Here is a 20897-nt window from a genome sequence, read left to right on the forward strand (position 1 = left end):
TTGAGTTGGTTATTTTTGAGATAGGGTCTTGCTTTATGTCTGGGCTGGCTAGACTATGATTCTATTTGTGCTTCCCCTTATAGCTAGGATGACAGGCACATGCTACCATTCCTAGTCATTGGTTGAGGTGGGGTCTTGTGAAATTTCTGCCCAGGCTGGCCTTAAAATGCCATCTTATCTTTGCTTCTCTAGTAACTAGGATTGCAGTTATAAGTCACCATGCCTGGCCCCTTCCCATTCTTTAGGGGGAGGAAATTACACTGCATTTCTATATCAGGGCCAGGATTATTGAGAGCCATGTTCGAATTCTGCTTACACCCTCTGGTACCCAAGGATTCACATACGGTAGACTGTTTCCATTTACACCTAGATAATTAGGTAGGGGAATTGTTTTTTTCTTTTTTTAATATTGTTAGAGTAGGCAGTCATGTTAACAAATGAAAAACTTCTGATTTTTTTTTTTCTGTTTTTATTTTTGGTGGTACTGGAGTTTGAACTCAGGGCCATGTGCTTGCTAGTCAAACATCTTTTCTCTCCTCTCCCCCCTCCACCCCAATCCCTTTTTCTTTAGTTATTTTTAGTATACTATAGGGTCTTGTGGGAGTTTTTTTTTGCCTGAGGCTAGCCTCGTTTCTTGATATACCTATTTATACCTCCTGTTTAGTTGAGATAACAGGCACATACCACCACTTCTAGCTTATTGATTGAGATATGGGGGGGTCTCACTAATTTTTTGGTTCAGACTAGCCTTGCCCCATAATCCTCCCGATCTCTGTCTCCTGTGTAGCTGGGATTATAGATGTGATCCACAATGCCTGGCTTGTTTACTTTTCTTGTTTCTGTTGGCCACTTAGTAAATATGAAAAGAATTTAACCTAGTCCTTACTAAATATGAAAAGAAAAATAGCCCTCAGGATTTACCCTATCGCCGAGTCCATAGTAGAACATATTGCTTGAGTATTTACATATTATTTGAATCTTGTGGTATTGCCATTTTATAAAGATCAAAAATATATTTGAATATCTGGAATTTCATGTAGTTCAACCTTGTAAGTGTACCTAAGAGTAGAACAAGGAAGAAAGCTAATTTCTTTTCCCTTGGTGGTTAATAAGGATTGGTGATAATAACACTTAGAATTTGAAAATGTTATGATGCTAAATAACAATTTCTAGTATCCACTGTAGTGGTTCTTTTAGTTGAGTAGGTCAGCTTTAATTCGTTTTCTAATGTCTTTAGATTTATAGATAAAGATCTTATATATAATATAGATACTAGAATTAGGATGATATAAAAAACTAATGAGGGAGAAAAACATTCATTCTGCTTCTTTAGGAGCATAGTGGTCAAATTAGTCAAGTAAGGAAAACTTTGGGATCTTTTCCATCTATTCCAGTTGAACCTGGTCATTTCTCAGTTGGAGTTTATAGATACCTCATTAAATTAACTTTATGCTGGGGGAAGAAAGTAAGGAATTGCTTCTCAGATAAAGACCATGTGCCTTTTGCTTTTATATGAGGAAACATTTATTGCTTAAAAAAGTAATTTACTTGATAGGACCCTGGAGTTTTCTTTTGTTATCCTTTTGGTAAAAATTTAATCGGTATGCTTTTTCTTAAACACAAAGCATTATAGGCCGGGTGCTGGTGGCTCACGCCTATAAACTTAGCGACTCAGGAGGCACAGATCAGGAGACTCACTGTTTAAAGTCAGCCCAGGCAAATAGTTCACAAGGCCCTATCTTTTTTTTTTTTTTAATTAATTTATTTTTTTTTTTGTTTTATTATTCATATGTACATACAAGGCTTGGGTCATTTCTCCCCCCTGCCCCCACCCCCTCCCTTACCACCCACTCCACTCCCTCCCTCACCACCTACTCCACCCCCCTCTCTCCCCCCGACCCCCAGAAGAAACTATTTTGCCCTTATCTCTGATTTTGTTGAACAGAGAATATAAGCAATAATAGGAAGGACAAGTGTTTTTGCTGGTTGAGATAAGGATAGCCAAACAGGGAGTTGACTCACATTTATTTCCTATGTGTGTGTGTTACCTTCACAAGGCCCTATCTTGAAAACACCCATCACACACAAAAAAAGGACTGGTGGGGTGGCTCAAGGTGTAGGCCCTGAGTTCAAGCCCCAGTACTGCCAAAAAAAAAAATTAAATTAGACATTATATAATGCATATGCAACAAAACAGTACTGTGTGTACACAATGTTTATGTGTATACTGTGTTTATGTGTGTGTATGTGTGTAACATTTAACACTGACTTTGTTCAGTCGATATGTTTTTATGTAGAGTCCAGGCATAAGTCTACCCAGGAGTAATTGTAGAAAGTTTCTCTTTTCTGATGATCATGAAGTGCCCCTCGAGCTGGGCTCACACACTGCTTGTGTATTTCATATGTTGTTTATTTGGTTTGTATGTTTTGGAAGCCTGAAAAATTTTGTGCAAAAATCCTTGCCATGAATTTTTCTTGGAAAATTGGAAGATTGTATCATATCAATACTTTTCTGCATTCTGCATCACTTGGCTGCAGCTGAGTTGCTGCATGTTTACTGCCTCTGGGGACAGCCATTCTTTCCAGTTATCCTTTATCCCACTCCCTCCTGTCTTTCCTGCTTGCTGTTTCCATTGCATTGGAGTCATGAAAAAAATGCTTGAGTTCAGGAAACTTTGTAGCATGTGTGTGATAGTTGTTAATTGGACAGAATATTTGGTCAAATTAGATCAGTTAATTCTAGATAAGTAAACTTTATGTCTAATGACTCTACTTTGTATGATCTTTATGATTTACCACCAAATATCACTGATTTTATGGGGGAATTCTTTTGTGTGTATGTGGGTTTTGGTAAAACTTGGTCTCATGTTTGTTAGGCAGGTGCTCTACTTTAGCCCCAGTCCTTTTTCTTTTTCTTCTTCTTATTTTTCAGTTAGGGTCTCATGTGCTTTTGCCCTGGCCAGCCTGGACTGTGGTCCTTCTAATTATGTCTCCTCTGTAGCTGGAATGACAGAAACATGCCACCGTGCCGAGTTTTCTTTTTAAAATTTGAGATGGGGGGGGTCTCACTAACTTTTTGCCTGGGCTGTCATTGAACCACTGTCCTTCCTGATCTCTACCTTCTGAGTAGCTGGGATTGCAGTTTAGGCTCCTTAGATGGGTCGGGGGTGTGGCAAGTAGTAACTTCCTTGCCTTGCATGGGTGAAGATCTGGTCTGCATCCCTAGCACTGCAAAAACAAAACACAACAATAACAAAAAAACACCCCAAACCAAAAAATAAGAACACACATACACACAAAAATCCCAGAAGAAGACAAAAAAAAAAAAAAAAAACCAAACCTGAGATTTTCTTGCATCACTATTTTTGTTTTTATTTACTTTCTATTTTTTTTCTACTCTTGAGAATTGCAGTGTAGCTAATACTAATAGAACTCATTTTATCACAGTTTATTAAAGTATTTTGCTTGTTTTTGTCTTTTATCACTATTGGGTATGAGAAGGTAAAAGTGATTATGATATGTGCATAAAAGCACAAAAAATGTAAAATTAGAGCTTAACAAATAATGTTACTACAGAAACTATCATTTTGCAGTTCAAAAAATCTAATTGCTTCTCAGCCTTTTGGCTAAGATGAAGTGTAGTATCTATTCTTACCAGTTTACTATCTGATATGTCCTCTATTCAAGGACAATATAGTAAGTGGATTTTTGGAACAGGGAAATGGAATAGGAGCTTTCCCCGTCCATTCCACTCATCCATCTGGCATTGCAGTACCTCCAGGAGCAGTGCACCACCCCTCCTGGGTTTTAGCTGAGCTCTGGTGCTTCACACCTGTAATCCTCACTACTCAGGAGGATCCAGTTCAAATAGTTTGTGAGATCCTATCTTGAAAAAAGTCCTTTACAAATAATTAGGGCTGGTGGAGTGGCTCAAGGTGTAGGCCCTGAGTTCAAACCACAGTCTGCCAAAAAAAAAAAAAAAAAAGCCCCACAAAAAATAAAAAACAGCAACAACAAAAAAAACCTGTTGGACTGGGGACATGCTCATATGGTAGAGCACCTGCCTAGTAAGAGCCAGTTCCTTGAGTTCAAACTCTAAAACAGCCAAAAAAGATAAAAAAAGAGGCTTATTTGGAAATGTCGCAAAGAATCCCCCCCCACACAATGAATATACCTTAACAAAAAAACTTTTATGTAGCCTTCCCTGTTCTAAACTTCCTCTTTCCCCAGAGGTTAATACTATTTGTTGTAAAATAATAATCTCCTTTTATTTACAGTGTTGCCATCCTTGTAGCTTCTTTAGATTATATAGTCAAGTTTTGCAGATTTTTAATAAATGGAGTTGCACTATTTGTAGTCTCCAGTGTTATCTTTTACTAAGTATCATTTATGAGAATCATCTAATTCGTATTGCTCTAGATTTTATTCTAGTTCTGTATAGGAACATAGTTCATTATTGATCCTTTCTACTCATGAACAGTTAAGTTGTTTCTAGGTTTTGGTTTTTAAAAGCAATATAGCAAAATAGCCTGGTCTTGGTGGCTTACGCCTGTAATCCTACCTACTTGGGAGGCTAAGATCAGGAGGATTGAGGTTTGAAGCCATCTAGGTTAAATAGTTCATGAGATTCCATCTCCAAAACAACCGGTAGAGTGCCTGCTTTGCAAGCTGGAAGCCTCAAATTCAAACCTCAGTCCCTCAAAAGAAAAAAAAAAGGCAATGCAACTAGGAACTTTTCTGTACATGTACCCTAGTATATACTTTTATTAGTTTCTTGCAGGTATATATGTAGGAGTGAGTGGGATAGCTGGGGCCTTAGGGCATGACTATTTTCAAGTTTACTAGCTAATCTCAAATTGTTTCCTAAAGTGATTGTACCTTTACTTCTCCATCAGTATGTGAATGTGAAGATACAACATCTATAATAAGTAAAAAGAAAATAGGGACACATTTTCTTTTCACCTTTTATACACATACATACTCTAAGGGCTGGTTGATGATTTTTTTAAAGATTAATATTATGTAATACCCAAACCCCTTTTTTAGCTTTGAAGGTAGTAAGTATTGCCTTAATAAACTGTCGTATACCTTTGCTTCCTACCTCTGTAATTAAGATGTTCGTCGTATCTTTCAAATAGCAAGAAAACAATACTTTCTGCATTGGCAAAATGTATTTTTTCTTTCACTCAAACATTTGTATTTTCTGGGGCAATGCTTTAAACAAGAGTTCTCTAGTAATTTTCAGAAAAAGTGACAAACACTAATGTTTACCTGTAATTGTTTACATAGTTCTAGTCTTTTTCATTATGTACATGAACTTAGTTTTAAAAAGTGATTTTTTTCTTGTTTATTTGTGGTTTATGTCACATATTTGTTTCTGTTGATGCCAGTCAACATATTTATACCTTGTCTTTTCTCCAGTTATGTTATTTCCTTTTCCCATTGCTTGCTATATCTACCTTTTGTCTTCATGTATAGTACTGCTGGATATATCTTTTGAGTTTCCAATTTTTGAAGTGAAATTATTTCTTTGGGGTATTTCTCAAAATTGAATAACTTTTCAGGGTGTAGTTGATAACAGTTGTGAGATATTGCTGTATAGTTCCAGGAATATCATATACCCATTCACAGGATACTATCTATATCTTATTTCCTTGGATCCCTACGGGGGCGTACATTGTAGTTTAAAAAAAAAAAAATTACTTTTGTTAGTTTGACCAACTTGCATGCCTTAAAATGTGTTTTAATATCAATAGCACTTTAGGAATTTTTTTCTATATGATGATTTGTTTGTCCTGGGCAAATTTATTATAGATGGCTTTATCAGGATAAATTTTGGAATTGAGCTAATATGGATTTTACATGGCTGCCTTCTTTGATCTGCCTGTCTTCTTCTGCTTCTCTCTCCTCCCTCTCTCTCCCTCTCTCTCTCTCCCACCCTCTCTCTCCCACCTCTCTCTCTTAGTACCTTAACACTTGTACTTGAGCCATGCCTCAAGGCCTTTCTGTCTCTTAATGTCCAAACTTTTGATTCTAGTTAGATCTCTAGAAGTTTTAGCCTTGAGGTCAGGTAGCTGAACCAAAATGCTTTTGGCATAAGGGATGCCAGGGTTAGATTTCTAGGGACTAGGATTTCTTCAGAGCTTCTGACCCGAGTAAATTCCTGGAAAATGTAATGTCATTTGGAGATTATTTTCCTTTCTCTGTGGGCTGAGCTTTTTTTTTTTTTTTTTAAATTTTTGATAGAAGATAATGAGAACTGAGATGAAGAAAATGTGCAATACTGAATTTTACTGTTATTTGAATTATGATTACAGGCAGTAATTACTTTAATGCATGAATAAAGAACACATATATTACTGTAACATGAATTTCTTTTAATATTTTTTATACCTATAGAGATTCTCCTTTATTTATAATGGGGTTATGTCCCACTAAGCCCATCATAAGTTGCAAAAGGTGTAAGTGAAAATGCATTTAATATATCTAACTTACTGAACATCATCGCTTAGCATCGCCTACCTTTGATGTGCTGAGGACACTTCTGTTAGTCTGTAGTTGGGCAAAATCATATAACACACAGCTTATTTTATAATAAAGTATTGAATGTCTCATGTAGTTTATTGGCTGTACTCAGAATGAATAATAAAATGTTTATATAGGTATGACTGTGTCATCATAAAATCAAAATATTGAAAGAGAGGATATCATTAATTGGAATTTGTCTTACTGATTTTCATCAGTATGTGTGTATGTGTGTGTGTTTATCCTTTTTGATGGCTACTTGAAACTCTACCTCAAAAATAATGAAAGCAAAGATATGCTATTGTGTGACTCAAGTGGTAGAACTCCTGTCTAGCAAATATGAGGCCCTGAGTTCAAACTTCAGTGCCAGGACAAAAAAAAGTTTCAGCCATATTTATTAAGATTAGGTTACTAATATAATGTTCTTACAGAATTTTGATTTCCTCACAGGTAACACAAGTAGCAAGACAGCCGGGACCCCCAGCCCCTTCCCCTTACTCAGCACATGAAATAAACAAGGGGCATCCAAATCTCCCAGCAACGCCCCCGGGACATGCATCGTCCCCTGGACTCTCTCAAGTAAGAAAAGCAGTTTTTTTTTTTTAAAGAAACTTATAAAACCACCATTTCTGTTTTTGTAAAGTAGACTTTAAAGAGACTATTAAGCAGTAACATAAAGCATTGCTTGATGAGTAATAGTTGGTTGTTTGCATGTTTTCAGAAAGCCCTCCCACAATAATGACTAGTAATTGCATACCTTTCATTTTAGTAATTAAAAATTAACTGTTGATAATTTAGTTTCCTTTCTGATTGTTTAAAAAATTTTAATATGATTCTCTATTTCATTAAAAAAAAAAAAAGAATCCCTTAGAGAATTGGATTTGCTTTTTGGTATTTAATCTGCTGTGGGCTTCCTACCTCTCTCTTTCTCTCTGGAAAGTTGGCAGTTATTTTCTACTTGTATGAATAGGAAGTATCTTTTACTTCGGTGAGAATTGTTTGTTTATTTGGTTTTATAAGTAGATTATTGGATTGTTAGGCTTAAAGTTTTGTTTAATTGTTAAAGAATTGTGAACTCCTTAGTGATTTTTGTTTAACGGGTACAGTAGACATTCAGACAATTTTGAGAACATTTCTTTATGGACTCTCTGCATTTTAAGTGGTTTTTCCATGATATCGTTAGGTTGCACCATCCTACCATCATATGCTTGTTTGGGTTTCTTGTGGTTAAGAGCTGCTTAGAGGTAGAAAAGCCATTATTAGAATGTGGAGGGTCAAGCCAATAAGCTTGGCTCTTGTTATTTGAGACTCAGTATTTCATGTAAGAGCTACTGTTTGGGTAATGAAAATTACCTTGTAGAGCTTGACTTGTAGGTCAGATCTGAAATTCCTTAAAATAATTCCTAAATTGGTGATTATAAGTTAGGCACTGATTAATTATAGACTATAGGATGTTTAGAAAAGGAATTATAGTTTGCCAGACCAAGGTTGGATTGACTATTAAAGAGTACACGCTTTAATTTGTCATGGACTCGGTGCTGTACCTAACTTGGTCTACTATAATCTTGAGTTTTAGATATTGAAGACATGACAAAATGAACTCTTAGTTATTTAAATTAGGCTCTTCAGTTGGTTTTCACTCTCTTTTTTTGTGGGGGGAGGGTATGTGTGTGGTACTGGGATCTGAACTCGGATTCGTACTTGCAAAGCAAGTGTGCTACCACTTGAACTGCATTTCCAGTCCATTTTGCTCTGATTATTTTAGACATGGGGTATCAGTGGACAGAGCCACCCAACTACAATGAAGGTGTCTTAATCTGAGTCTTAATTAGGAGAGAAGTCTGCAGTAGTCGGAGTAGGAAATGCTTGTGGATTTATTTTGCGGTTTTACAGTGCTTTTTGTTTTGAGTTTTCTACTTGTGCTTTAAAAACATTTTTTATTGTTGTATTGGGGTACATTGTGCCATTTACAAAAGTTTTTACAATATATCTCAGTTGAATTCACCCTCTCTACAGTAGGGAAAGATTAGTATAAAGGATTATTAAATATAATGGGATTCGAGTAGTGATGGACTGACTGAAAAGAAAGAACTCTCAAGAACCTAAGAATAGCAAATATAAGAGCAGTTGCTTCTCTTAGGTATAAAAGGCATTGTGATCTTGTGCCAGTAGAATTGATTAAAAGTCCTTGCTCTGAAACCTGGTAGGAGTTTTTGGAATGTTATGAAAGCTGGCTTGGCCACCACTGATCTCCTGTTAGCCGGAATCTGCCGCAGTACACACTGTTTTAAGACTTTCATAGTTTCTCTGTTTGCCAGAGATGATTCAAATAACATTGGATTTTTTTTGGATTATGAGTCTCTAATGTTAGAGCAGAATTTTATTTTCCCTTCTTCCCAGCACAAAATTGGAAACTTCCAGGGTGACTCTGAGGTCAATCAAGGTAGCACACTCAAATATAGTATGTATTGCTATGCTTCCTAAACCCGTAAAGACCTACCAAATCTTGTGCTGCTTTTTCATAGCAATCTTAGGTGAGACACTGCTCACACTGGGCTAAGATGTAGACCTTTTTGATGAGATATGCTATGGCTTGCTGAGTGACATTGGTGTCATGTCAGTGAAATTTACTGGAAATCTACCTTCTGGAACTTGCTAGAATTCTTCCCTCTGTGGTGCTGAAGGGAAACTGTTCACAGGGAGGTTTCTTAGAAGAGTCTCTTGGCTACAGACCTTCCACAGAATACCAGAAATAGCAGATGGCTACTGGGTGCTGCTGCCTGCAGTGTTTCAGCAGAAAAGCCTGGCACTGAAGAATTTGTACCCATCAGAAGAGCTGGTTGGTCACTGGAAAAGTCAAATTTTGGAGAAAGTGTCCTATGCCAAGCCCAAAAGAACCAGGAGGCAAACCTTTTCCTCTATATGTTCTCTACTGATTAAACTTAACAGTTTGCCAGCAAAACATAGAAATAATTATAGAACAAAGACCTTTTTCATATCACAGGCAAACTGGGTGAATTTTGAGCTGAAAGGCAAGCAATATAATTGGCAGATAAAGAGAGTTTTTTTTTTTCTTTTCTTTTTTTTTTTTTTCAGTTTTACAACTTGATTTCCACTCAGCTGTTAGTTCTCATCCACATTGACTGCAGATTTTTGCATGTGGTAGTAGGAACATCGGTCACCAAAGTATAGAGCTTGTTTGTTAAGTCTTCATCCTCATTATGTTTTCTGGGTAACCGCCCACGGATACGATATGGTAAATTCCTTACTCCTTTGGCTCAGACAACTTTGTTGAGCCTGGTATCAGTGCGCACATCGGGAGTCCCCATCTCTTTCATGGCAAATTTTCGGATCTCTTTGAGTGCCCGAGGGGCACGCTTCTTAAAGCCCATTGCGTGGATCCGCTTGTGAATGTTGATGGTGTATTCTCGGGTCACCACCTCGTTGATGGCAGAAGGCCCTTCTGGCCACCCTTCTTTGCGGGAGCCATTCTGCCTGGCCAAAGATGGAAGGGCGAGGTGTTTTTTTTTTAACCCCATTTAAAATTATTACTTGTTTCTATTTGTTGGTCCAAGGCACTTAAATTTTATGAAAATCAGGGCTTCTTAAAAATGCATAGTTTGCATTTAAGAAGGGATGTTCCCTTGGTGGGGTCAGTTGTTGGGGTCAAAGTGCTGCTCTTTGCAGTGTTTAGCTTGCTTCTTGTGTATGCGAGTGTGCGTGAATACGTGGGAAAAGGGCTACCAGATAGTATCATGTGGTCCTTTGAGGTCTTTTTTTTCCGGGATTGTGCCTAACGTGATGAATAAACCCAATAAGTCACACATAGTTCACTGCTCTTTTTTTCCCTCCTTCCTTTCAATCGAGAAGGCTTAGAGCTTCCATCTCTCTTCTTACATATATCTGTTGATTGAATGAGGAAGTTTTTCTAAGTTGGCATTCTTAAAAAAATGGACAGTTTTGTGGGACATTTAGTCTCCCTAGACTTAACTGTTGAAATAGTCCAAGGATCATAATGGAAAACATTGTATGTATTCCATGTGTGGAATGAAATAAGCGTAGGTTTTAGGACTGGGTCCGTCCCTTTCTGGTTAAATGATGTTGGACAAATGATTTACTATGTTTAGAACTTGTTTTCTTCATCTGTTATATAGGGGAAAATTAGAACTTTCTGTTACTTTAAGGGAGTTATGATGATTATGTCAAATCCTGTCACAGCAGGGTAGGACTGTTGCTCAGTTGCTGAGTGTTTTTGCTAGCATGTGCTAGGCCCTGGGTTCAATCCCCAGCACTGGGGAAAAAAAAAAGAAAGAAAGAAAAAATATCTTAATAGGATAAACTAAATTCACTAAGTGGAATTTTTAAAAATTTTTATGCTTGTGAGACTTAGTTTTCAACAATTATATATGCATGCATGTGTATGTGATTTTAGCCTTGCCTGCTTATCTTCTCCCTCCTCACTCTCATCTTCTCCCTTTCTCCTTCTCATCTCTTTCCTCCCTCTTTTGCCATCTCCCTTCTCTCTCCTCCCTCTCTCTTCCTCCTCCTCCTCTTCTCATCTTGCTGTCTTTCTCTTTTCCCCAGTTCTGAGCCTGAAGGCCAGAGTCTTGCTTATGGTAGGCAAGTGCTTTACCACTGAGCTGCAACCCTAACCTTCCAATTTTGCCACCTGTATGGTGTTTCTGTGAAACTCAGAAACTGTCCCCAACAGTTGTAGATGCCTTCCAGGTCTTTGCCTCTTCCCAATGGTAGGATATAATTAGGGGCCAGGCGTGGCCATTTTCTGTTTGCAGTAATATATTTTATTATTGTGTACACAACTATTAAATTCAGCCAGCTGAGGAGAAATTGACTTTTAGCCATACATCCTTTTTGATGTGGCAGTCTCCTTTTCCTCTGTAAGTTGAATTCTTTTATCCAAAATAGCTACCTGTGTATGTGTATGACTAATATTTGACAATCATTCTACTAGAATCTAAGTGAAAGAAGGTAATGTGAAAAAAGGGGAATTAATAACTTTGAAATATAGAAGATAGAAAATGTAGGAAAATTTGTTCCCAATCTTCTGTTTTTTTTTTTTTTCCTGTTGCTAGGAATTGAACTCAGCCTCTCTGAAGCTTGTTAGACAAACACTCTACCACTTGAGCCATGCCTCCCCAGTTCTTTTTTGCTTTCAGTTTGTTTTTCACATAGGATCTGTTTTTTTTTTTTGTGGTACTGGGGTTTGAACTCAGGGCCTACACTTTGAGCCACTCTGCCAGCCTTTTTTTTTGTGTTGGGTATTTTTGAGATAGGGTCTTGTGAACTATTTCACAAGCTGGCTGGCTTTGAACTTCAATCCTCCTGATCTCCGACTCCTGAGTAGCTGGGATTGCAGACATGAGCCACCAATGCCTGGGTCACATAAGATCTTGTACTAATTTTGCCCAGCTGGCCTAGGACCATGATCTTCCTACCACCTCTGCTTCCTGAGAGCACAGGTGTACACCATTATCCCTAGCTTTGCAAACTTTCTTTGTATCATTGTTAACAATCTCATCACCTGGTTATATCCCTCCAAGATGAAACTTTATATATATGTGGGCATCCCACATGAGTGCATGTAGAGTGGTTTAAGGCTTTATGTTTGTTTTCCTTTGCTTGTAATTCTTGACTTGTAATTCTTTGTAGCTTCTTCCTCCTCCCTGCAAATTGTTTCTTTTACATCAAAGACATTAGACTCTTAGAGGTTAATAGTGAAAATGACATTTTCTAACTATGTAAGTGGTGAGACAGTCTTTTTTAGTGGTCGATTCTTTTTAATTCCTCTGAAGTGGCAGAACTTGAGTAGTCTCTAAATCCAAAATGCCCTTGTTCTGGAAATGGTCAAGTATTCAGAATTTAAAAGTATCTTCTTGGGGGAGATCTCAACGTAAACCTGAGTGAAGTGTACTCTGCCAGGAGTTAGTAGACTAACTTAGAGTTCCAGCCTTTTCAGACTTCAGCCTTGTAGAAGTGCCTGTCAGTCCCCACTTTTATTCTTTTTAAATGGGAAGTTTGTCTTAGTTGATAATCTGAATTTCCTTTAAAATCTCCGTGGATTTTAGAAATTACCAATTGTATGGAATTAAAGATTCTTTATTTTAGATTTGACATTAGGCAAACATTACACCACTTCACTCTGTATCCTTAAAAAAAAAAATCAACATTTTATTCTAATTATTTAAAGCAAAATAAAATTAAAAGTGTCCTATTTATTGTAGGAATGGTGATGCACCCCCCTCCCCCACATTGTATCCTTTATAAAAGTTCGTACAATGTATCAAATATCATATATAACTTCTCACCCCCCTCCATCATTCTTCTTTATTCCCCTCTCTTTCTTTAGCTCAGTTAATTTTCATAAAATTAGCAATTATAAAACAAATACCAAAGTGGCACTGGTTACCAAGGTCAACATCTATGTCTTTTCTTTTATCTTTTGACTTCTAAACTTTAGGAGTTTTGCTCCTAATTATCAGGGATAAGACAAGCTCAGAATAATGCCAAAGAAGTGGGGTGATAGGTTTTCTTCTCCCTGGAATGTTCACTTTTTTTCCTCTAGTTTTTCTGGGTGATCAGCTTAAGTCATGTTATAGTGAGTAAAGAAGGTATTACAATATGATCCACTGATTATATTCTTTATTGTCTCTAGAAATACTAAGGAAAAGATTTCTTCACTAAGAAATATTGATTGATCCTGTTATTTATTTTAACATACAGTTTTCATCATTAGTAAAGCATGAGTTTCACGTGACTCATGTCCCTACCATATTTTCCCTTTTTCTAAGTTCTATACTTTACTTTCATCTCAGGGGTCTTCCTTTACTAAGAAAAAATTTTCTGTGTTGCCTTGCAGTTGTTCTTAGATTATTTCAGCCATTGTAACCTGCATTTTCTTTATTTAATAATGTTGTTATTTCATGCAAGTTTTGATAGGCTTTTGAGTTTAATATTTCTGACAAGCAACCTTGCTAATCAGGATACGGTAGAGGAAGTTTTGTTTTTTTTTTTTTAAATCCCATTTCTTTTTTTTTTTACCTTTATTGTTCATTTCTGTTTATAAATGTGCATCAGCCCATTAAAATCAATGCTGCAAATTTCTTGGATTTTTCCGTTATTAGTCAGTTCGAGACTGGCAGAAATAATTTTATGTACACATTTGATTCTGCTGTTATATACTTAATATTCATAAATTTGAAATTTGATTTGCAAAGATATATGGTTTTGCTGCTTTTCAAGGCAAAATTCACATGGTAAATGCAGACTATTCCAGGTAGGAAAAGTTGTAAAGAATGTGGTTTACAGTGCAATCTTGCAGACAGCACAGACTGTGTTATGACTTACCTGTTTGAAATGCAGCGTAATGTCTTATGCTCTTTGTGCTTTGGAGTTGCTTACTCATGGGAAAACTTATTTACAAGTTTTATTTTTTATAAGTTAAGCATCAGGACTGGGGGTATGGCTCGCATTGTAGAGCACCTGCCTAGCAGGCACCAGGCCCTGAGAAAATTAAGATAAACCAAGAAAACACCACCAAAACCCCAATCTATTTCTCAGATACATGTATATTACAACTTTATTTCACTGAATTCTGATTTTAAAATCACAAACTGATTTCATGCAAATATAAAATGATAGGAAAAGGTAACATTTTATGAGAAAACATTTCTTATGCATTGTAATTATATTTAAAATTCAACATAAAGGCAAATGTGGTTTTTAAAAAACAGTCCATTTTTAATTATAGGGAAAAATTTAGTCAAGTCATCTAATAGAACAGATTTCTTGTAATATATACGTACATAATGTCAACAAGGATGTGGAAACCACAGAATATTAGCAAGTAAACTAAATCATGTGTTTAAACAACTACCAATTAACTTTCTTGATATATTTAACAGGCTGGGCAATATGTTTCCCAAGTATACGTACAGTGGTAAAAATGTAAATCACATTTCAGTGTTGAAATAGGTGAGTTTTGAATGTCCTTGAAAAAAAGTAACAGAAAAACTTATATATTCCCTGTCCACCCACCTTGAAACATATTGAGACCACTTAAGGTAGCTTTTGAGGTGATTGTTGTTTGCAAACCACGTTTATGACTTACAGGGATTTTGTGTGGGCTTGGCTATGTACACTATTGACTGATGTCTGTGTCAAAACCTGTTTGGTTGTTTTTGATAATACATGTTCATGCTTAAAAGTATATTTTTTGAAAAATTTTCCATAAATATAATTAAACACTTTACAAGTAACTTGCAAATGTCATTAATATAAAAGTAAGTTCTAATGAACTGTAAAATATCCAGATAATTTATATTTGTGATATGGTAAAGAATTTATTATCATTCAGATTTATTTCAACATGGCAACTTTTGAGTAAAAAATTTGAGCTCTTTTGTCAGTTTTTGCTTCTATCTATGTGTATTATCTGTCTATCTTTCTGTCTGTCTAGTGGGACTGGAGTTTGAACTTTGCATTTTGTGCTTGCAAGGCAGATGTTCTACCTCTTGAGCCATACCTCCAGTCTATTTTGGTCTGTTTATTTTGGAGATGAGGTCTTGTGACCTGTTTGCCAGGTTTGGCTGGAGATCCTCTTGATCTCAGCCTCCTGGGTAGCTAGGATTATAGGTATGAGCAGTCAGCATCTGGTTGAGTTTTTGCTTTCATTAACAAAGAAAAATCCCAGTGCTTTTTTTTCTCCCAGAATTTCTGATTGGTTTTTAAGTGTTGCTAAAAGAGTAATAATTATGTGTAATTATTGCTCAGACTACACACACTGAACCCCAAGTTTTAAATTCAATTTGACAAATGTACAAGCTTAGAACCCATATTTTAAAATATCTAAGTGTTAATCTAATATTCTTTTAGAAAGCTAAAGGATTTTAAAGTGCGTCTGTCATCTCAGCTACTCAGAAAGCATAAATAGAAGGTTCGCAGCCCAGGCTGATAAACAGCCAAATCAAAAAGGTCTGGGGTTGTGGCTCAAATGGTAGAGCACCTGCCTAGCAAGCACTAGGCCCTGAGTTCATACCCCAGTACTGCAAAAAAAGGAAAAAGAAAAAGGAATCAAACTGAAGCATTTTATAAGAATCAGATTTCACCTTTCTCAGCTGATTGGTTGAGATGGGATCTCACTAAATTTTTCCTGGGCTGGCCTTGAGCAGTGATCCTCCCAAGTACCTGGGCCATGTCCAGCTCTTTTTTTTCTTCCCCAAATAAAAATGCTGTGTTGGAGATCAAAGCCAGGGCCTCATGCATGTTAGGCAAGTGCTCTACCACTGAGCTAGCCGTATGCACAGAGCCCCAAAACAGGTAAGTTTTACAAATAACTAAGAAATTTTACAGTTAAAATAGTAGATTTCCAACATTGCCCTCCTTTTACAAAAGTTTTTTGGCTATTCAGGATCCCTTAGGATTTTGTATGAATTTTGGATAAGTTTTTCTATTTCTGCAAAAAGTACTAGAATTTTGATAGGACCTTTTTGTTTTAAAATGATAGATGTATATCCTGAAGGGCACAGCATTTTTTCCCTAAGTAGATGAAGAAAGGATCAGTGCTTGAGAGTTGAAGTAAGAACTTTGATATAGACACCCCCCCCACTACCATCCCTCCTACCACCCCCTACCCCCCACCAAGAATTTGAAATGTTACAGTAAATAACAACTCAGTAAAAGAAAGAACACATAATTTTTGTCCTTTAGTTTTAGTAGTTTGGAAACAGGTGTAAATCTTTTCCCACAATATTAGAAAAGAAGTCCAGCCTCAATGTGAAACTCCTGTGTGCCTATATCATAGAAGTTCTCTTCTATTTGCAAATTGTGGGGTCAAAAGAATTCTGATTCCCACTGGCTACAATTCCAGCTTATTCTTTCGTTTTTAATGTCTGTTTTATTATTTTCCCTGATGTTGGCTTTCTTTTAGTCTCAGAAGCACATTAATTTGATTCCTGGCATGCCATGATGTCCATATTACTTTAGTTCCTAGGTTTTGTATGCTTTTTGAGCATTCAATTCTGACTCTGTTCTTCAGGAGTTAGGTAAGGGAATGCAGTTGTTCAGAGATAATCAGTGTGTGTTTGCATGGAATGCAATGTAGACTATTGAATTTTTAACTTTTTGCAGTTTAGACACATGAAGATTTTCTTCTTTTAAAAAAAAAGTAGCAGGTTTAGAGAAAAATGTTTTGGATTACCAAAAGGACAGGTGATAGAAATCAGTATGTGAGCAGTTGCTGCCAATAGTAACTCCATTGGAGTGAGAAAAATCACTGAAAGTCCAGTTGCCATGTCTAAGAACTCAGTGAAAAGCTCTGATGAATGTTAAGGGTTCATAGAGTATTTCAAGGTAGTGAGGGAAGTTGGATACAGGTGATAACTCAGAAGCCAGCTGGCTTATTTACATAACCATTTGGCAACATTTAAAAAGGGGGAAAAGCAGCAAAAGCCATGGAGACTGGCCAGTAGGCAAAGATAGTATGTATAAAGGCTGTTTTCCTTTTTGGTTTTGAGAATGCTTGTTTTTTAGCATCAGTCAAGCTAGACGCTTAAACCATAAGAACACAAACACTGAAGTAAGAGAGCAAGGGATCACAAACCTTTCTAAAGCTTATAGAAAAGTGAAGGCTATCAAAAAGCTGAATGAACACACAGGCATCTTTCACTAAACCTGCATTTTCTGCTTAATTTGACTTACTCTAAAAGTCTTAAGTAATAAAGATTTTTGTGGTACTAGGCTTGAACCACCAAGGCCAGATTTTTTGAAGAGTGGCCATCCTTCCAGGAGTCACAACTAGAAGATCTTGTCATTACTGACTCTAAAAGGAAATTTTAATGCTTTAGGTGTCAGAAGGACAAACTCTGTTAAAAAAATAAGAAGTCTTCAACATATTAGGGACAGTGGTGGGAGTCTGACTCAGGAAACATTTAGAAATAATTTTAATTAAAAGCTGTGATTCACAGCACACAAGGCTGGAATTACAAGAGTATGAACCAATGTTTATTGTGTACACTTATTATCAGATTACTATATTTAATTATAGTATCTTTTTTTGTGGGACTGGGCTTTGAATTCAGGATTTTATGCTTAAAAAGCCAGACCTTTACCACTTGTGCCACACCTCCAGTTGATTTTGCTTAGGTTACTTTGGTGATGGGGTGTTGAGGCTGGCCTTGAACTGCGATCCTCCCTATCTCAGCCTCTCAAATAGGTAGTACCACAAGTGTGAGCCACTGCAGCCTGGCAAGGACAATAGTTTGATAATAGATTGTAAATTATGAGTGTTGATAGCATTTCTCAGTTTCTTCAGTATATTTTATTTTCATTATAGTAACCACATGAGACAAATATGATTATCCTCATTTTGTAGATTAAGAAGGTTGAATGTGAAAGGTGACATATTTGCTTCAGGTCTTTTAGATAGTATCTTTGTAAAGGGCCCAAGTCCAGATCCTCGTTTCTCAACTCTTGACTCTCTTCCTTGCTTTTTCATAATCCACTGTTGTATTTTTTGTTTCCACCGTTGTATTTTAATTTAGGTTCATGTTAGATAAATACATCTAAGTCTGAAAAGGAAGCAGTTGAGGAAGAAATGGTTCAAGATTTTGAGAAGATTGTGTCTAGTGTGATTAGTGGAATGAGAACACTGGCTTGTGATGCTTTTGGATGAGAAGAAACCATAAATGAAATAGTACATATAAAAGCAGTTCATTAGAACAGGGTACAGGCAGTGTGATGAACAGCAGTTTCTGAGGTTGGAAGCAGGGAACCAGCAGTGCAGATGCTATCGAATGCCTTTACTGTCTCGGGATTCAGTGAACCACCAGCATCTTTCTGTTGGCATATGGTGTTTTTAGCTCACAGTCTTGGAGGAGCTGGTCATTGTATCAGAGGGCGAAACTGAGTTGTCATGCTGTATACAATTAAGCTAAGCCTTGAGTAGTGTAATTATTATTGTGAGACCACAAGTAGCCTATCAGACCTAGGTGTATTATAAATGTCATCCTATTAGATGAATCCATCCCTTGTTCAGGAAAAACCATAGTGTTTTAAATGTTGAACTAACTGAAAAGAGTATAGGAATCATGGTTTATGTGGCACAGTGTTTCACTGCTCTGTAGTGTCACTGCTCAAAAAATGAGAAATTAAGAGATAGATTGGTGGTTCTCTGTCCTGTTTCCATACTAGAATTATCTGATGCCTATGTACCATTGGCTTACTTTATTCTTTTATGTACCTAGGATTGAGAAAGTGATATGACAGTGCCTCTTAATAACCCCTGCCTGAAGAGGCTTCCTAACAGTGAAAGGAGCAAAATATTCTCCCATTTTTATCTATCTGTCTACCTACCTGTCTGTGTGTCTATCTGTCTGTCTATGGTGCTGTTGATTGAACCAAGGGCTTTGTGCGTGCTAGGCAGGTCCTGTGCCGCTTGAACCATGCCCCCAGCCCTGTGCTCCCATTTTTAGGTCACATGCAAACATAATCAGTTCATTTCTTAATTTGGAGAAAAAAGCTTTGGTGACTGAGAAGCCATTTCTATCTAGGAACTACAAGCAACTGGCATAACTTTTTGCAAATAATGTACTTTGTATTCTGATTTATTATTCACAATAAAATCAAAAACCAAATTATGTCCTGACTGGTGCTATGTAATTGACCCTTCAGGGCTGTCATTGAGGTATTTATTTATGTACATTGTAAAGTTTTTTTTTTTTTTTTTGTGGGAATGGAGTTTGAACTCAGGGCTTCATAAAACAGTTGCTCTACCACTTGAACCACACCTGCAGTCCATTTTGCTCTGGTTTTTTTGGAGATGGGGTATCATTGAACCCCACACAACTACAACTAAGGACTATTAAACCAAGTCTAATCAGGAGAGGAAAAACTGCCGTAATTGGATTAGGAAAAGTTTGTTAGCCTATTTTGAGTTTCTTAAGAGGTTTTTACTTGTGCTGTTTGTTTTAAGTTTTTTTATTTGTGCTTAAAATTTTTTTTATTTATTATTGTTGTATTGGGGGTACTGTGACATTATTTGCCTGGGTTGGACTTGAACCTTGATCCTTCAGATCTCATTCTCTCAGCCTCTCAAGTAGCTAGGATTAGCCATGTGAGCTACTGGCACCCTGTTAGAGGTTTACAAACTTTTTAAAGCAGCAAAACAAATTCCCCTGTATGTCTAGTCATGCTTGACCTAAAGTAGTCTCTTAAGTCTTTGATTAATGAAAATTAGCTCTAAATGAAATTTTCCAAACTTACTACTTTGTGATTGTTAGCAGTGTGCATGTTTCACTTGAGTAAACAAAGAAGTTTTTTTTGACTTGTAATGTTAACATTTTTGAACAGTTTAGCATTAGGCCCTTAGATTTTTCTGAGGGAATATATGGAATTCTTTGATCTACATTATAGCTAGTCTCTTGTTATGAATCAAATAACTAAGGTGTTCCTAAGGTAGAAAAATTCTTTTGTTAGATTACTATGGCCGGGGCCTAGGTCAGTAGTGTATTGAATAGGGAATTTGTCACTTTTTTCTGAGTAGGTGATCTCGTTTTCTGGTCTGAATATTCTCAGAATATAATCTGCAAGTAAGCATTTATATAGAGCCTTTGTGTTGTGATTAAGTATAGGAAATTTTTATTTCCTTAACCAATTTTACTTGTTAAGGTACTTACAGAAATGCAAATGAGCATGATTAAGGTTCATATTTTCTTTGTACTGAGTTACTGTATTTCAGTTTGTACAATATGGTATGAAATTACTTTTCAAAATTGTCTCATTTTCGAATTGTTTATAATAAATATTTTTAGAGTTGGGTTGATTGAGAGGTATGGCAAATAAAACTTGAAATAGATGGTGATGAATGATTTTTAAAGTGTACTTGAATTTGTTTTTGAAGTAACAAAGTGTAGGACTAATTGGAGACCCTTAATGTGGAATGAAACACATATTGTGAACTGAATAAATGGTTGAATTGTCTAAAACATCTATTTAAAAATTTCCAAAGGCCACAATTAAGGAAGAGCAGTATTTATGGTAGATGCCATTTATAATACAGCCCTTTAAATTTTCTAGTACTAATATCCCTGGTGTTAAAAAAAGAGTACCTTCAATAATGAATAACCTCTTGAAGAAGTACCTGCTTCAAGTACAACTTTGCAATTGAACTATGACAAAGACTCAGGAAAATTTTCTTTGTGGTAATCTAACTAGAGATTGTATGTACGTATATATAAGTGGGAGAGAGGGAGGGAAGATGGTGGAGGGAGGGAGGGGGTAGAGGGAGGAGAGAACGAGATAGGAAGAGATAGGAGATATATCATGGCTCGTGAAGTTTCATTTAAAAAATAAGAGAC

General features: G+C 36.5%; 1 protein-coding gene, 1 non-coding gene and 1 pseudogene across 39 annotated transcripts in view; 2 read left to right on the forward strand and 1 right to left on the reverse strand.

The window, feature by feature from the left end:
- The window catches only part of Eif4g3 (eukaryotic translation initiation factor 4 gamma 3), a 269231-nt gene that overhangs the window by 80613 nt on the left and 167721 nt on the right, over positions 1 to 20897 (forward strand). For all 38 annotated transcript variants that reach the window (XM_074081102.1, XM_074081107.1, XM_074081115.1 and 35 more), the window contains one exon: positions 6976 to 7104. The gene's annotated coding sequence lies outside the window, so the exon portion shown is untranslated. The remainder of the gene's footprint in view (positions 1 to 6975; positions 7105 to 20897) is intronic.
- On the forward strand, positions 3607 to 3797 carry LOC141425100 (U2 spliceosomal RNA). Its single transcript, XR_012450205.1, has one exon. It is a non-coding gene; the product is annotated as a U2 spliceosomal RNA (small nuclear RNA).
- Positions 9509 to 10015, reverse strand: LOC141425019 (large ribosomal subunit protein eL31-like; annotated as a pseudogene).

This window comes from Castor canadensis, chromosome 7, assembly GCF_047511655.1.
Source record: "Castor canadensis chromosome 7, mCasCan1.hap1v2, whole genome shotgun sequence".
NCBI classification, from domain to species: domain Eukaryota; kingdom Metazoa; phylum Chordata; class Mammalia; order Rodentia; family Castoridae; genus Castor; species Castor canadensis.